The sequence below is a fragment of the Prionailurus viverrinus genome, chromosome A3, assembly GCF_022837055.1.
Source record: "Prionailurus viverrinus isolate Anna chromosome A3, UM_Priviv_1.0, whole genome shotgun sequence".
Lineage (NCBI taxonomy): Eukaryota > Metazoa > Chordata > Mammalia > Carnivora > Felidae > Prionailurus > Prionailurus viverrinus.
This window is the reverse complement of record NC_062563.1, coordinates 12,315,370-12,330,958: the sequence shown is the minus strand read 5'-3', so window position 1 is coordinate 12,330,958 and position 15,589 is coordinate 12,315,370. Positions and strand designations below refer to the sequence as shown.

The 15,589-nt window shown below is 49.3% G+C and overlaps 1 protein-coding gene across 1 annotated transcript in view; it reads right to left on the bottom strand.

Annotated features, from left to right (window-relative positions):
- Positions 1-15,589, bottom strand: part of KCNB1 (potassium voltage-gated channel subfamily B member 1) — a 97,278-nt gene that overhangs the window by 7,432 nt on the left and 74,257 nt on the right. The gene's annotated exons all lie outside the window — the stretch shown is intronic.

Below are 15,589 nucleotides of genomic sequence, written 5' to 3'. Positions count from 1 at the left end.
TCATCACTGCCCAGAATCCGTGAGCTTCCGGGGGGACGAGGGATGGGTTCAGAGCTTTGTCTCTGCACCCCTCGCACCTAGCCCAGGGCAGGGGCTAGTCCAAGTTCACAGAGTGACAAGCGGAAGGAACAGGACCAGAATTCAGTTGTCAATCTGGCTACTATTTATTGATCATGTACAACATGTGAAGCACTTTGCTAGGCACCGGGGGCACCATTAGCAGCAAGAGAGCTCTTTCTCCACCAGCCCAGATGCCGAAAGGATGTGTTATGCATTTCTCCAACCTCAGGTGCTCTATCAACTTCCTGGTTTTTTTTTTTTTTTTTTTTTTTTTTGCTGTACTCATGTTCAACGTATTCTGTGTCTTTTATTTTTTCTTTTATTTATTTTTAATGTTTTTTTTTTTTTTTTAATCTTTGAGAGAGAGAGTATGAGCATGGGACAGGCAGAAAGAGGAGACAGAGGATCCAAAGCAGGCTGCATGCTGACAGCAGAGAACCCCATGCGGGGCACGAACTCGTGAACTGTGAGATCATGACCTGAGCCGAAGTCGGACACTTAACCGACCGAGCCACACCAGGTGTCCCCCCCAAGTACCCTGTGTCTTTTAAACAAAAGCTTTTGAGTGTTAATACCTTGATTTGCACTCACCGGAAAAGTAAAATTCTGTAATCACTTTATAAAAAGAAATATCCGATACACAAAAGTAGGTCAAGTTTATATATATTTCCGAACCATAATCAAAAGAACACCCACGAACCCACCACCCAGGCGAAGAAACAGGGTACACAACAGAAATGTTGACACTTCTCACAGGTCCTTCCCCACCCTGTGGGTAACCAGAAATTTTTCTCCTCCCTTGTCTTTTCTGTAGAGTTTTTTTTTTTAATTTTTTTTTAACGTTTATTTATTTTTGAGACAGAGACACAGCATGAACAGGGGAGGAGCAGAGAAAGAGGGAGACACAGAATCGGAAGCAGGCTCCAAGCTCTGAGCCGTCAGCCCAGAGCCCGACGCGGGGCTCGAACTCGTGGACCGCGAGATCGTGACCTGAGCTGAAGTTGGATGCTTAACCGACTGCGCCACCCAGGCGCCCCAGAGTTTTTTTTTTTTTTTTTTAATTTTTTTTTTTCAAAGTTTATTTATTTTTGGGACAGAGAGAGACAGAGCATGAACGGGGGAAGGGCAGAGAGAGAGGGAGACACAGAATCGGAAACAGGCTCCAGGCTCTGAGCCGTCAGCCCAGAGCCGACGGGGGGCGGGGGGGGGGGGGGGGGGGGGGGGGGGGGGGCTCGAACTCACGCGAGATCACTTGAGATCTCGCGAGATCGTGAACTCCCGGACCGCGAGATCGTGACCTGGCTGAAGTCGGACGCTTAACCGACTGCGCCACCCAGGCGCCCCAGAGTTTTTTGTTTTTTTTTTTTAAGAGAGAGAACTCGAGCAGGGGAGGAGCAGAGGGAGAGGTCGAAAGAGAATTCCAAGCAGGCTCCACAGTGACAGTGCAGAACCGATGTGGGGCTCCAACCCACGAACCGTGAGATCATAACCTGAGCCGAAACCGAGTCGGATGCTTCAGTGACCAAGCCATGCAGGTGCCCCATCGGTAGTGTTTAATGCAGAGGCAGATGGCCCTCACAAACTAGTACTGTGTCTTGCTCAGGACTGACGTCCTACTGTATGTGTCCTTTTGCTGCCTGTGCTCTTTACTCAGTAGCAAAACAACAACAACAACAACAACAAACACGGCTCCCCTTCCTGTTCTATTTTAGTCTCGTCCTGAGAAATGACATTTGCAAAGATGCTGAGTTTGGGTGCCAGGGAAAGGGATGTTCAACATTCATCAACACGAATATGTGCTTATTGGAATAAAGCATTTGGGCAGCATACTTTGGCAACTCCTGCACTGAGTTAGGAGCGTGGGTCCTAGAGGTAGAACCCAGCTGGGTGGCCTTGGCATTGAAACTTTGCCTGCCTCAGTTTTCAAATGTGTAAAGTGGGGATATTCTAGTCATTCATGACTGGGGATGATTTTGACCCCCCCTCCCAGGGGATATTTGGCAAACTGCACAGAAATTTTTGGCTGTCGCAACTTGGGGGAGGAAGATCACGGGACAGCCTCACAATGAAGAATTACCTGGCTCGAAATGTCGATAGTACCACGGTTGAGAAACCCTGGGGAATATTGGTAGCCAGCCCCTTATAAATTGTAGAGTGGGGCACAAGGAGATTACGCACGTAGAGTTACCAGCACAGGTGGGCCTGACTTTGTGGGGGCAGCCAGCCAGGGTCTTGGGCTGAGCCCGGCAGGCTGCGGTTCTAGGCGCTGACCCCCCGGCCAGGAGGGGGCCTGCAGGAAAGGAGCTGATTCCCGATTCCTGGGGAGCCTGTTCCTTTAACAGCTGGGAGGTCCCATTTCCCCCAGAGGCTGGCAAGGGAAGCCCGAGCCAGTTTCCAACCCCTAGACAACTCCAGGGAAGGCCCACATAATTGCTGTTCTGCTGACAGACGCATGAATTATGCACCCGGCATATTATGTACAGTCCTTAGGGCTTGTTATTTTAAGGCGGGCACCACCTTTGTACCTGAGAATGCGCCCTCCCCGTCCCTCCTCTCAGCCTCAGGATGCCTAGAAAAGAAGAAAAGGGGGCGGCGGCCTCACTGGGTCCTGGGGGAGGGCTGCCTGCTGCTCAGGGCTGTGTTGGGAAGGTCAGAGCACCTCAAGCCTCCTTCCCCGAAGGCAGCGTGCAGGGTCTTTCTCTGCACCCTCTCCTGGCCCTGCTCACAAGATAGTTTTGTTTCCTGAACCCACTTGAAGCCTTTAGAGTCAGGGCCACACTTCCCCAGCCAGGAAGTGGCTGGGGACCTTCCAAATGGGTGTTGAGCCTTCTGTGCCTCAGTTTCCTTATCTGTAAGACTGAGGGGTGGGGGAGGAGGTGTCCGGGGCAAGGCTGCAATGAGAATTCAGTGAATTATCAGCTTTTGTTGCTATTATCCCCAGCCTTACACTTATTTATGAGCTGGTTGGACAAATCATTTCCCCTCTTGGAACCTCCATTTCCTTGTGTCTAGAATGGAGATGGAAGCAATTGAGCACTCACCACATAACAGCCACTTAATACACATTTTGTTACTAAGTTATTATCTGGGTAGTTTATCATCGCCCCCACCCCCAGCCCCTGGACTGGTTGCTTAGGTCTGTGGACCCCAGTGCCTGGCTAAGGCAGCAGACATCCTACAAGCTTGGGCTCTGTTCTCAAACCCAGACAGTTTTGACCCAGTCTCCGGATGGACCCCAGGGATGGGGGGACTGGCCAACACCCAGAGCCCTCCCAGGTTTTGCTCAAAACTCTGTCTGGGCCTCTGCATCTCTAGCCCTGTTTGCCTGGGATCTGAGCCCAATCAGGTTTGGGCAGGACTCCAGGAACCCGGGGGAGCAAAGGCAAAAGCCGGGACAAGGGACTTGGAGGCAGTCCTCAAATTCCCTCCCTGTGAGGAGATTCTGGATCCTGGAACCCACCTGTCTGCACCAAAATGGGGGAGGAGGCTTGGGCTCTCTCGGGGGAAGAGAGCAGCAGCGGGAGTCCTCAGGGTGGGACCCAGGGGGTGCTGGAGCCAAGCCCTCCTCCTAATTGTCGGCTCTGGTGGCTGATCACGGGGATGCCCACCTTTGGCTCAGCAGCTATAAATACAAACTGTTTATCATTTCCTGCACACATTCCCCTGCTCTTCCAGGAATGTGAACAAGGCACAGAATATCTGTGCATAAAAGGGCACAGGCTCCTGTCTGGAAAGATGGGGAGACTCAAGCAGAGAGGGAAGGGACCCTTTCATGGTCACACAGCCCACTGGGGTCAAATCCGTACAGTGACCAGAGGCTCTGCAAGCTGAGAGCTGTTCAGGGCTTGGAAGCTGCCCCACCCTTTTTTAAAAAACAAATGTCATAAACAATTCTTCTAATTTTAACTCCAATATAGCTAACATACAACAGTTCTCTTAGTTTCAGTGTACAATACAGCGATTCAACGATTCGATACATTAATACATTACTCGGTGCTCATTGTGGTAAGCGCACTCTTATGAGGAAACTTCTTCATGCACAAGCATGTTCATAGCAACATTATCCGTAAATTAAAAAGTGGAGTGAACCCAATGTCCATCACCTGATGACTGGATAAGCCGGGGTCTATCCACACAGTGGAATAGTATTTATCCAGAAAAAGGGACGAGGTGCTGACACCTGCTACAAGGCAGATGAACCTTGACAACATGATGCTAAGTGAAAGAAGCTAGGCACAAAAGGCCACATACTGATTGGTTCCATTTAAATAAATTATCCAGGGGCGCCTGGGTGGCTCAGTCGGTTAAGCGTCTGACTTCGGCTCAGGTCATGATCTCACAGTCCATGAGTTCGGGCCCCGCGTCGGGCTCTGTGCTGACAGCTCGGAGCCTGGAGCCTGCTTCGGACTCTGTGTCTCCCTCTCTCTGCCCCTCCCCTCCTCATGCTCTCTCTCTCAGAAATAAACATTAAAAACAATTTAAATAAAGTGTCCAGAGAAGGCAAATCTAGAGGGATACAAAGCAAATTAGCGGCTGCCAGGGTGGGACTATGGATTAACCGTTGTCAATGGGCATGAGGCATCTCACTGGGTGACAAAAGTGCTCTAACACTGAGGTAAGGGCGATGGCTGCACAACTTGGCAAATTCACTAAAAAAAAAAAAAAATCACTGAGCTGCACAGAAGGGGGGGAATTGTATGATATGTAAACTAAGCCTTGGTAAAGTTATAAAATTTTTGCTTTCCATAAGGAGTATCCCATTGCCTTTTTTATTTAAAAATTTTTTTTACATTTATTTAATTTTGAGAGACAGAGCACAAGTCGGGGAGGGGCAGAGAGAGAGAGGGAGACACAGAATCTGAAGAAGGTTCCAGGCTCTGAGCTGATAGCACACAGCCTGATGCGGGGCTCAAACTCACAAACCATGATATCATGACCCAAGTCGAAGTCGGACGCTTAACCAACTGAGCCACCCGGGCACCCCTGTTTTTGTTTTTGTTTTTGTTTTAAGTAGGCTTCACATCCAGTGTGGAGCCCAATGTGGGGCTCGAACTCATGACCCTGAGATCAAGACCTGAGCTAAGATCAAGAGTTGGATGCTCAGGGCACCTGGGTGGCTCAGTCGGTTAAGCATCTAACTTTGGCTCAGGTCATGATCTCACAGTTTGTGAGTCTGAGCCCCATTTTGGGTGAGCTTGAGCCCCACATCAGGTGGGCTCAAGCCCCCATATCAGGTGAGCCCTGCTTCTCTCTCTCTCCCTCTCTCTTTGCCCCTTGCTAACTTGCACCTTCTCTCTCAAAAAAAAAAAAAAAAAAAGTCAGATGCTCCCCTGAGCCACCCTATCCCATTGCTTTTGATGTTCACAGTCATATTGATAGATCATAGGAGAGAAGCAAAAATCCAAGCAAGCCATAGCCCTGCTGTCAACCCTGCAATGGCTCTCCAAGCTCTTGGATAATGTTTCTAATTCTCTGCATATAGTTGGCATGCGTTTACTGAGCACTTACCAAATGCTATGCTAGTTGCTGGGGATGCAGCACGGATAAGAAAGACCATTTTCTGTGGCCTCAAGGAGCCGCTAGGGAGAAGTGGACAAAATAACCCATAGGCCCAGAAAGAACAAGATGATGTCAGATAGTGTTACGTACTACATGTTACTGAGAAAAACAAACCAGGGGGAATCAGTGAAGAGGCAAGGAGGGCTGTCCACGTGAGGTTGGGTAGTCCGAGCAGACCTATTTTGGGAGGTATCCTGGTTGCTTAGACTTGAGGATGATCAGTGCGTCGTTCAAAGATCTGAGCATGCCAGGCAGAAGGCATAGCATGTGCAAAGGCCCTGAGGTGGGAATGAGTTTGGCCTGATCAAGCCATGGAAAGAAGCTCAGTGTAGGTGGGACTGAGTGAGTAGGAGGGAGAGTTGGAGGAGATGAGGTTGGAGAGGCAGGAGGAACTGATGAAGAATGATAAAGAGATTTTGGATTTTTATATTGACTACCTCTCTTCTCTCTCTCCAGATTTTTCTGAATTTCCCACTGCATATTCCATACCGAATCCTGCTGTACCACCCTGGTTGCTCATACGTTGATATTCTCACCATGCTGTTCCCTCTGCTCTTCCTCCCCCACTTCTCCTGGCTGATTCCTACTGCCCCATGAGGCCCCAGCTCAGGGGCCATTGCTCTAGTGAGCCTGCTCTGACCCCCAGGTCTAGGTTGGGTATGTCCATCCTCCAAAGCCCCACATAGCACTGATGTTGCTGAGCTGGAATTTTCTCCTCTGTGCCCTGCAAAGAATGTCAGCTCCTGAGGACCCAGGCTGAGTCTGTCTTCCACTGCTGTGGCCTTGGTTCCTGAAACAGTGCCTGGCACAGCGTATGTGCTCCCTAAATAGTTGACGAATGAATGAACAAGCAGATGAATGAAACGGAGGCCCAGAAAATGAAGTGACTTTTCCAGGGCCACACAACACGTGAGAGGTAGATCTGGTCCGTGGGTGTCCTGAAGATGTTTTCAAGGACACAGGAGGAGGCAGCTTCCGGACCATCAAACCTTTCGCTCCTTTTATGGCCCTTTCCGCTTCCGCAGCTTTAAAGGGGGATTATAGCCGGGGAGTTTTAATTAGAAGGGTCACTGGTGCAGATCCGATTAAAGGGATTGGGAGCAGGCTGATGGTCTGTCCCCCCTCCCCGGCTGGTGGGGGCCGGCAGTGGGGGATAGGTAAGAAGTTGGAATCAGAAGCCTGCAGGTGGCGCTCCTGGGCACAAAGGGACGGGAATCCAGGGACCGTGTGCTTGGACAACAAAAGAGGAAGGCAGAGGCCTTGGGGTGAGCCAAGCAACAGCGGCCTTCGCCATCAGAGGGCAACCGAGTCACAAAGGTGGAAAAGGCAAGGTACAGTGGCTTGGCTGGGGTATCCTAAGCATTATAAACCAGAGGCCTTGGGGCTAAGAAGTTTATTTTTGCTTATTTGCCTAAGTTTCAAAATTGCAAGATTTCACATAAAAATCTAGATTTTCACATTCCCTTGGAAAATCAGATGATACCTACACTCACCCTGCATTCCCGACAGCAACCACTGGCAGGAGCTAAGGAGCAGCTGCCCCTTTAGACAGGGCATGGGCTCCCCAGTTTCCCTAGAGGCCCCTTGACTCCTTTTGTTATCTGTCAGGTCACTGTAGGGGTTGGGCTTGCAGTTCTAGACCCACTGACACAATATCGAAGATTGTAACCACTTAATGACTTGCTACTGTATATGAAGAACTTTCCAGACAAGATTTGCATCAAATTGCACAAGAGAGGAACCTAGGGGTCCCCCTCGTCCCCATATCCAACCCCCCACCAAGTTGTGTCAATTCTGGCTCACAAACATCTTTGGGTCTGTTCCATTCCCTCTACCTGTGAGCCACCACCCTGCCCCAAGCCACCATCACCTCCCACTGGACCCCTGCAAACAGACATCTTCCTGGTTTCCCCCAAAGACACTCTGGCTCACTGTGGCAAAGACCACTAGATGTCCTCAATCTCTGTTCTTCCCTTCTTCCGTTGTCATAAAGTTTTAGCTAGACACGAGCTACCCAGAATGAAGACTACATTTCCCAGCTTCCCTTGCAGTTCAGTGTGGTCATGTGACTAAGTCTGGCCAATGGAACACGAGCAGAAATGAAGCCTGTCTTTGTGTCCTCTTTCTTGCTGGCTGGGAGGCAGAGGTGATGGGCAGAGTTGAAGCAACTATCTTGGATCTGAGACGGAAGCTAATCCCAGCCCTAGACTGGCCCTTTAGTGAAAAAGTTTGCCAGCTCCTGGTCTACCTTATAGTATCTATCCTGTTTAAGCCACTGTATTTTGAGGTCTCCCTGTTACAATCATTTAGTCTATACTCTGCTGAACTCTCCAGCCTCATCTTGTACCACGCTCCCCTTTGCTCTTTCACCTCAGGTGCATGAGTCTTCCTTTGGTCCCTCACGGTTTTCATGATCCTTCTTGCCACAGGGCCTTTGCCCATGCTGTTTCTTCTGTCTGGAATGCTTTACCTCCGCTCTGTCTGGTCAGCTCCTAGTCATCCTTCTTAGCGCAGGCATCACCTCCTCCAGGAAGCCAACCCTGACCCTGATTTGCTCAGATCAGATCCCTGATTACAGGCTTTCTGAGTACATGTCCTTCTATTCATAATGCTGTCCAAGTTGCAATTTTACAATAATGTCCACCTCTACAGAACGTAAACAATTTAAGGGCAGGGGCTTTGTCTGATTTTTCTGAATCTCGAATCCTCAGAGCACACCATGATTCCTGATCCGTATTTACGGAACGAAGAATCATTTCATCCCAAAACCCACCTGTAGGTTGTGCTGTGCCCTTGCCACCATTTTATAATTGGGGAAACTGAGGCTTGGAAAGACAATATCCAAAGTGACAACGAGGGAAGTGGCTGAGGCAGCGTTTCATACCATATCTACTAGTCTCTAAAGCCCTTCTTTGTTTTAACACACGAGGACCTTTCTTACCCTAGAATCCTGGGGTTCAGGTTATAGTTTCTAACATGTCCTCACTCGAACCATCTCCCCCAGGTGACCTGACTCTTCTCTGGGTTGGGCATCCTTCGCCTAACCGGTCAGTTAAGCTCCCGTGAGCCCTGTCAAAGCAGGGATTCTGGGAGCTGGTGACGTTACAACCTCCTGCCCATCGAAGGACAATGTCTCTGGTGGTGGTGGTGGCGGTGGAGACCTGACTCCGGTCCCTGCAGAGGAAGGGGGTGATAGTGAGGAGCGTGATCAGAACAGTGTCCTTCCTGCCTGAGTGATCGCCAATTCCCTGTATTGGCTGAAGGCGTGCGGAACTGAGGAAGGGACCGTCGGTCTCAACAGTGATGAATGGTATCAGTCCATCCATGCTGCAGAGAGCAGTGTATTGAATAAAAACGAAGAGAACAGGAAATGTTAGGTACTGCTGAGCCACAAAGCTGTCCCCTTGCCCCCTGAATCTGGCAGGATGGGGAGCGGGGTGGGTAATGTTTGAGAGCCTGGCCAGAGCAGCTGGGGGTGTTAAGGGAAGCTAAATACATTAGTCTGGATGCTGGGATTGGACACCACTCTGGCTAATGTCAGAATGATGGTTCCATGAGTGGTCATTCTCAAAAATAGCCATATTTGCTGGTTAATGTCCAATTTACATTTAGAAGGAGACAGTGGGGTGGCTTAACAAGAGATCTTTCTCATGTAGCATTTTTTTTTAATGTTCAGTTTTGAGAGAGAGAGAGAGAGAGAGAGAGAGAGAGAGAGAGAGAGAGAGAGAGAAAGCACGGGGGAGAGAGAGAGGGAAACAGAGGATCAGAAGCGGGCTCCATGCTGACAGCAGAGAGAGCTCACGTGCTCACAAGCCGTGAGATCACGACCTGAGCGCAGTTGGACACATAACTGACTGAGCCACCAGGTGCTTCTTTCAGGTAGTATTTTAGTCTCACTAGAGATTCACGCTGAGGTTAAATGGACGCACACCGAGGCAAGTGTCTTCGCATCTCTGGTCTTTCTCGCCGAACAGCCACTGAGAGTCTGCTGGGTCTCCAGCATAGCTCCTTTCCAAGCGGCGACTCAGGGAACCGGTGGCTCTATCCTCTCAATCTGTGGCCTCCATGCTTGCCAAGGCAGGGGAAGGGATAGCATGGAGAAGTCACACTTGCCCGTGGCCAGAAATGACACAGGTCATTCCCTCCCCTGACAGTGAGGTCTGAGATCTACACCCTGCCTCCCTCATGGGGAGGAAGTAAGTGCTCTGAGACCTATAAAATGCTTCACGAAGGCTAAGGAGATGGCCTCCAATGCAGGTGTGTGCAATGTGATGCACTGGGGAGGTGCAGGATGAAGTGGCTGGCACTTGGTGAGGAAGTCCTAGACGCCTGCCAGCCAGCATTGCACCCAGAGTCAACGACACCGCAAAGCACACTAACAAGAGGGCAGATCTCGCACTGAGTGTTCTCATAATAAAAATAACTGGGATAGATTTAATGAAAAATGATACCATTAGAGGCAGATTTAAAAAAAAGAGAGAAAATGCCGGCATTTCTACTTTTTAATGTAAAGAAAATAAGGGGGCGCCCGGGTGGCTCAGTCGGTTGAGCTTTCGACTTCAGCTCGGGTCATGATCTTGCGGTAAACGAGTTCAAGCCCCACGTCGGGCTCTGTGCTGACAGCTCAGAGCCTGGAGCCTGCCTCAGATTCTGTGTGTGTGTGTGTGTGTGTGTGTGTGTGTGTGTGTGTGTGTGTGTATCACTCTCTCTCTGCCCCTCCCCTGCTCACACTCTCTCAAAAATAGATAAAACATTAAAAAAATTAAAAAAAAAAGAGGGGCGCCTGGGTGGCTCAGTTGGTTAAGTGCCCGACTTCGGCTCAGGTCATGATCTTGCGGTCCGTGAGTTTGAGCCCCGCATCGCACTCTGTGCTGACAGCTGGGAGCCTGGAGCCTGCTTCGGATTCTGTGTCTCCCTCTCTCTGACCCTCCCCTGTTCATGCTCTGTCTCTCTCTGTCTCAAAAAAATAAATAAACGTGAAAAAAATAAAAAAAAGGAAGAAAATAAGAAATCCAGTTTCACTGACATTGAGTCCACGTATCAACTCTGGCATCCTGGTCACTCTGTACATGAGACAGCAGTAGGGGAAACAGAAGTGCCTTGAAGGAGGCAAGGAGACCTTCCTTGGCTCAGCGGGTTGGCAAAGAAACCCTCACATCTTTGACTGCAGCAATGCAGTGTATATATGCCTGGGGTGGAAGAACCTTCTAGCACTCACTCCTATCTGGCTCTTGTCTTCTTCCCGGGCACGTTGGAAGGCTCTGTGTTCTCTGTGCAGAAGGTGTGGCAGGCTGTGGCCCATGGGCTGTGTGCAGAGATGATGTAGGTCGCTTCTGGGCTGAGCGTGAGTGAATGTGGTTGTCTTCCTGTCCTCAGCAAGAATGGAGGTCTTGGGCACCTGGATGGCTCAGTCAGTCGAGTGTCTGATCTTGATTTTGGCTCAGGTCATGATTCCTGGGGCATGGATGGAGCCCCACATTGGGCTCTATGCTGAGTGTGGAGCCTGCTTAAGATTCCCTCTCTTGTTCTGTCTCTATCTCTCCCCCCTCTACTGCTCCTCTCCCCCCCCCCCCCGCCCCGTTCCTTTCCCCTGCTTGTGCATCCACGCTCTAAAATTAAAAAAAAGAATGGAGGTCTCATGTTGAGATGACAGCTATCGGATCCTGAGTCACCACTTGGAAGAGAGCGGTGCTGCATGGTTCCCGGATCCTTAGTGGCAATCACACAAGTGAGAAACAAAACTTCAAAGTGTCAAGTCATGAGATGGTGTGTTTCTTCATCACTGCAGCATAATCTAGCGTATTCTGGCTAATTCATCTAGTTGAGTTGGAGTGCAGATTCTGTTCTCCATTTTTAAGCAAACTAGTCCTTGCAGACAAAGACTAATGGCTTACAAAGGTCCTTGTAAAGACACAACAGCTTGGAGGAGGTATTAGAGATGTGAGCCCAGGTAAGCATCAAGATAAGAGCTAAACTGATACCCCTCCTGGTATGAGCCCATCGGGGACTGACAACATGAGGTTAAAGACAATGATGGTCTCATCAGATCAGACAAAAAGTTAACTAAAAGGGTCAAAATTACCAGGAAGACTCTGTAATCTGAATTTCTGAATTTCATCCTGTCTTTTACAGTGAACCCTGTCTTCATTCATCTATCGAACACAGAAAGAAGGCAAGATAAATGAATAGAAAAACGAATGAATAAACTAAGTCCAGCAGGAGGGAGGCACTAGAATGTATCGGTTAAGAACTTGGACCTGCATTCTAATCCCAGCTTCCCAATTTTCCAGCTGTGCAACCTTGGAAAAGTTACTTAACCCCTCTGAGCCTCAATTTCTTCATCTGTGCAATGGAGATCACCATAGTTCCTACTTCATTAAGGATTCAATGAGATGATGCATGCATGTGGTGCCTGCATGTAGTAAGGGCCCAGGGAATGTTTGCTGCTTACTTGTTTTAAACTGGAAGAAAGACGCGAGCTCAATGTAAGACCATTCTAATGCAGGCACTGTTGCAATAAGCTATTATTACTATTCATTGGCAGGGCTACTGAAGAAAAGAGTGGAGTTGGTGAGGTCTGGGTTCAAGTCCTGCCCCTGGACAATCAATGTTCCCCATGGGCCCCTTACACAGCTGTATTAAGTTTACACAAGAAACTTCACCTGAGCTTCCATTCCCTCATCTATAAAAAGGGAATAATCATATGTACAAGGTCAGATTTTCATAAGGATTAAACTCGCTTGTTCATTGGTCCGTCCATCCATCCATCCATCCATCCATCCATCCATCCATCCATTCGTTCAATGATGTGCCAGGTACCACCTGAGGTTCCGGATACAGCAGCGAACAAAGCAGGCAGAAATCCTAGCTTGTGTGGAGCTGAGCATCTTATAAAGGGAAAGGATACACGGTGAACAATAAAGGATCAACAGGACAATTCTGGGTGATGCCAACTGCTTCGAAAAAATTAAGCAGGTTGGTAGGAAGGGAAATGACTAGGAGATGTGTTTACTTTACCTGAGGTGGTCAGGTAGGGCCTCTCGGTGGAGGTGACATTTGAGCGGTGACATTTGAGCGCATGTGACCATCAGCGGGAAAAGCATTCTAGGCGGAGGGAACAGCAAGTGCAAAGGCCCTGAGGTGGGAACATGCTGGGCCAGCGTGGTTCGAGTAGGGCAAGTGAAGAGAAGATGCGTGAGGCAGGAGAGGGAACGGGGGCAGAACTTCAAGGGTCTTCAGGCCTCCCACGCACAGTGCAGAACACCGTATGGTTCTCATTAATATAGTTAGCAGTAGTCTTCCTCTGACTCCTTCTTAATGCCCCACTAAGGGCCTGCTTTGGACAATAAGGACAATCATTCTCGTGTCCAAGAAGAGTCCCTGAGATGTTCAGATACTCAGCCAGAATCCCCCCTCCCCCATTTTTAAAAAACTTTATTTTGAAAGAGTGTGAACAGGGGAGGGGCAGAGAGAGAGGATAAGACAGAAGCCCAAGCAGACTCCATGCTGCCAGCCTGGAGCCTGATGTGGGGCTTGATCCCATGACATGACCTGAGCCAAAATCCAGGGTCAGATGCTTAACTGACTGAGCCACCCGGGCGCCCCCAGAATCCCCCTTAATGTGCTGTTTTCTCTTAGTGATTTTCCAGCCACTGAAGTCACCCTGCTCCTTGGCTGTAAATTCCCACTGGCCTGGGCTGTACTGGGAGCCGAGTCCAACCTCTCTCCCCGCGGTAAGATCCCATCGCGGTGGTCCCTATACGGAGCGCAATGTCCTGGATAAAGTCTGCCTTACCGTCTAGAGCAAGTGTCATTAAGTACCTTTTCTTTAACACCTTCCTTCTCTGGATCCTCTGTAGCCTCTCATTTTCCTGTTATAAAAGAGAAGTCAGCAGAGCCCTCAGCACGATGCCTTTGCTGTCCCTTGGGCCTGGAGAGCCCCTTTCCCGTCCCCTCTTGCACACCCAGTTGGCTTTGTCTTTCTTCCAGGACTTGGCAGAAACGTCATCTCAGAGAAGCCTTTCCAACTTTTCCCCAGACTGAATTACATCCCCTTCTAATGTGTCACTCAACCCTTTCATTGTCCTTGTCATAGCAGTCTTTAAGGGAGGAACTAGGTCTTGTCACTCTCTTTCTTAAAACCCTCCAGTGGCTTCCTCCTGCACTCAAAACAAGGTCCAAACTCTTACGGGGCTTACAAAGCCCTGCCCGATCTGGTCCCCATGTTGACCTCTTAGATTTGCTCTTTCCCACTCTCCTCCAGCCACACTAGCCATCGATCTGCCCCTCAACATGCCAAGATCATCTCTGCCTCAGGACCTTTGCACTTGCTATCTTCTCTGCCTGTGATGCCCTCCTTCCAGATTTCTCTAAGGCTGGCTCCTTCATATCCCTCATATTCCCTCCTTACAGGGGCTGTCCCTGACAACCTGATTCAAAATAAACACCCCCCCCGGGGGCTCTTGGCTGTTTTAGTTGGGGGAGCAAGTGACTCAGGGTTATAGGTTCGAACCCCATGTTGGATGTACAGATTACTTAAAAATAAAGTCTTAAAAAAAATAAACTCTTCCCATTACTCATTCTTCCCACATTGTTTTACCTCCTTGGTGATTTGTCACAATTTACAGTCATTGTGTTTATTTATTTGTTCACTCATTTATTTTCTGCTTTCCCACCGACCCAGATTAGCACTGTGACGGCAGGGACTGTATCTGTCTTGCAAAGCTGGATCCCCACTGGCCGGCACAGAGGTTTGGTACGGTGTTGGCACTCAACGAACACTGATACATTAAATGAAAAGTGGATGGATAGATCAATGGATGGTTGGAAGGATGGGTTTAGAAGGCATGGCCCAAGTTGGACCACTCAAGATGCAATGTTTATTGAGTCCTCACCCTGTATGAGGCACTATGATGAAATACGAGCTTCAATCAGCAGCTGAATGTCTAATAACAATGACATAATAATAATAGCCAAAGTGTATTGGTTCCTCCCCATGGCAGGCACTGTGTCCACTGCTCTACATAGCTCGTCTCATTTACTTGCTTTTTTAAAAAATGTTTATTTATTTTTGAGAGAGAGACAGAGACAGAGCACGAGCGGAGGAGAGGCAGAGAGAGAAGGAGACACAGAGTCCAAAAGAGGCCCCAGGCTCTGAGCTATCAGCACAGAGCCCGACGCGGGGCTCGAACTCATGAATGGTGAGATCACGACCCACGCAGAAGTCTGATGCCCAACCGACTGAGCCACCCCAGGCGCCCCTTGTCTCATTTCTTCTGATGTCAACCCCAAGAGGCAGATACTCTCAGAATCCCAGGCTCACTCACAGAAGTGAGGCTTCATGGAGGAGGAATCATTTGGGCTGGGCTTTGAAGGATGCATTCCAGCAGGCGGGACGGGAGGAGGACGAGTTTAGGTAGAGGTAACCACGGGTGCAAAGGCTTGGGAGTGGGGAATGACAGCCCAGTACGGCTGGGACAGGAGTGCACAGAGAGAGAAGGCTGGTAAGAGTGGAAGCCACCACTTAGTGAGCGCCTACGGCATGCCATGTCCCAAGGCATTTGCTCATAACCCTCCCAGGAGGCAGGGCCTCTTTTCATTTCCATTTCTCAGAGGGGCAATCTGAGGCCTAGAGCAACTAAATAACTTGCCCAGAGTCACGCATCAGAATTAGGATTGAACTCAAGGCCGCCTAACTCTGGGGTGGACACGCTGGGTCAGAGAGGTATTCAGGGGCCCAAGAGGGAGAAGACAAAGGCAACCGTTTAGCTGAGCACGTACTAAGAACCAAGCACAACATATTATCATGTTCCATCCTTACAAGTACCCAGGAGGCATTACCGCAGTGGATATGACTTTGGGCTGCTTAGCATCATTTTTTGAGAATCACCCCACGTCCACTCTCATGTACTGAGACAAGTTGCCTTTACTCCCCAGTCCCAGTGGGTAAGAGTGAGACCCAAGTTTACCA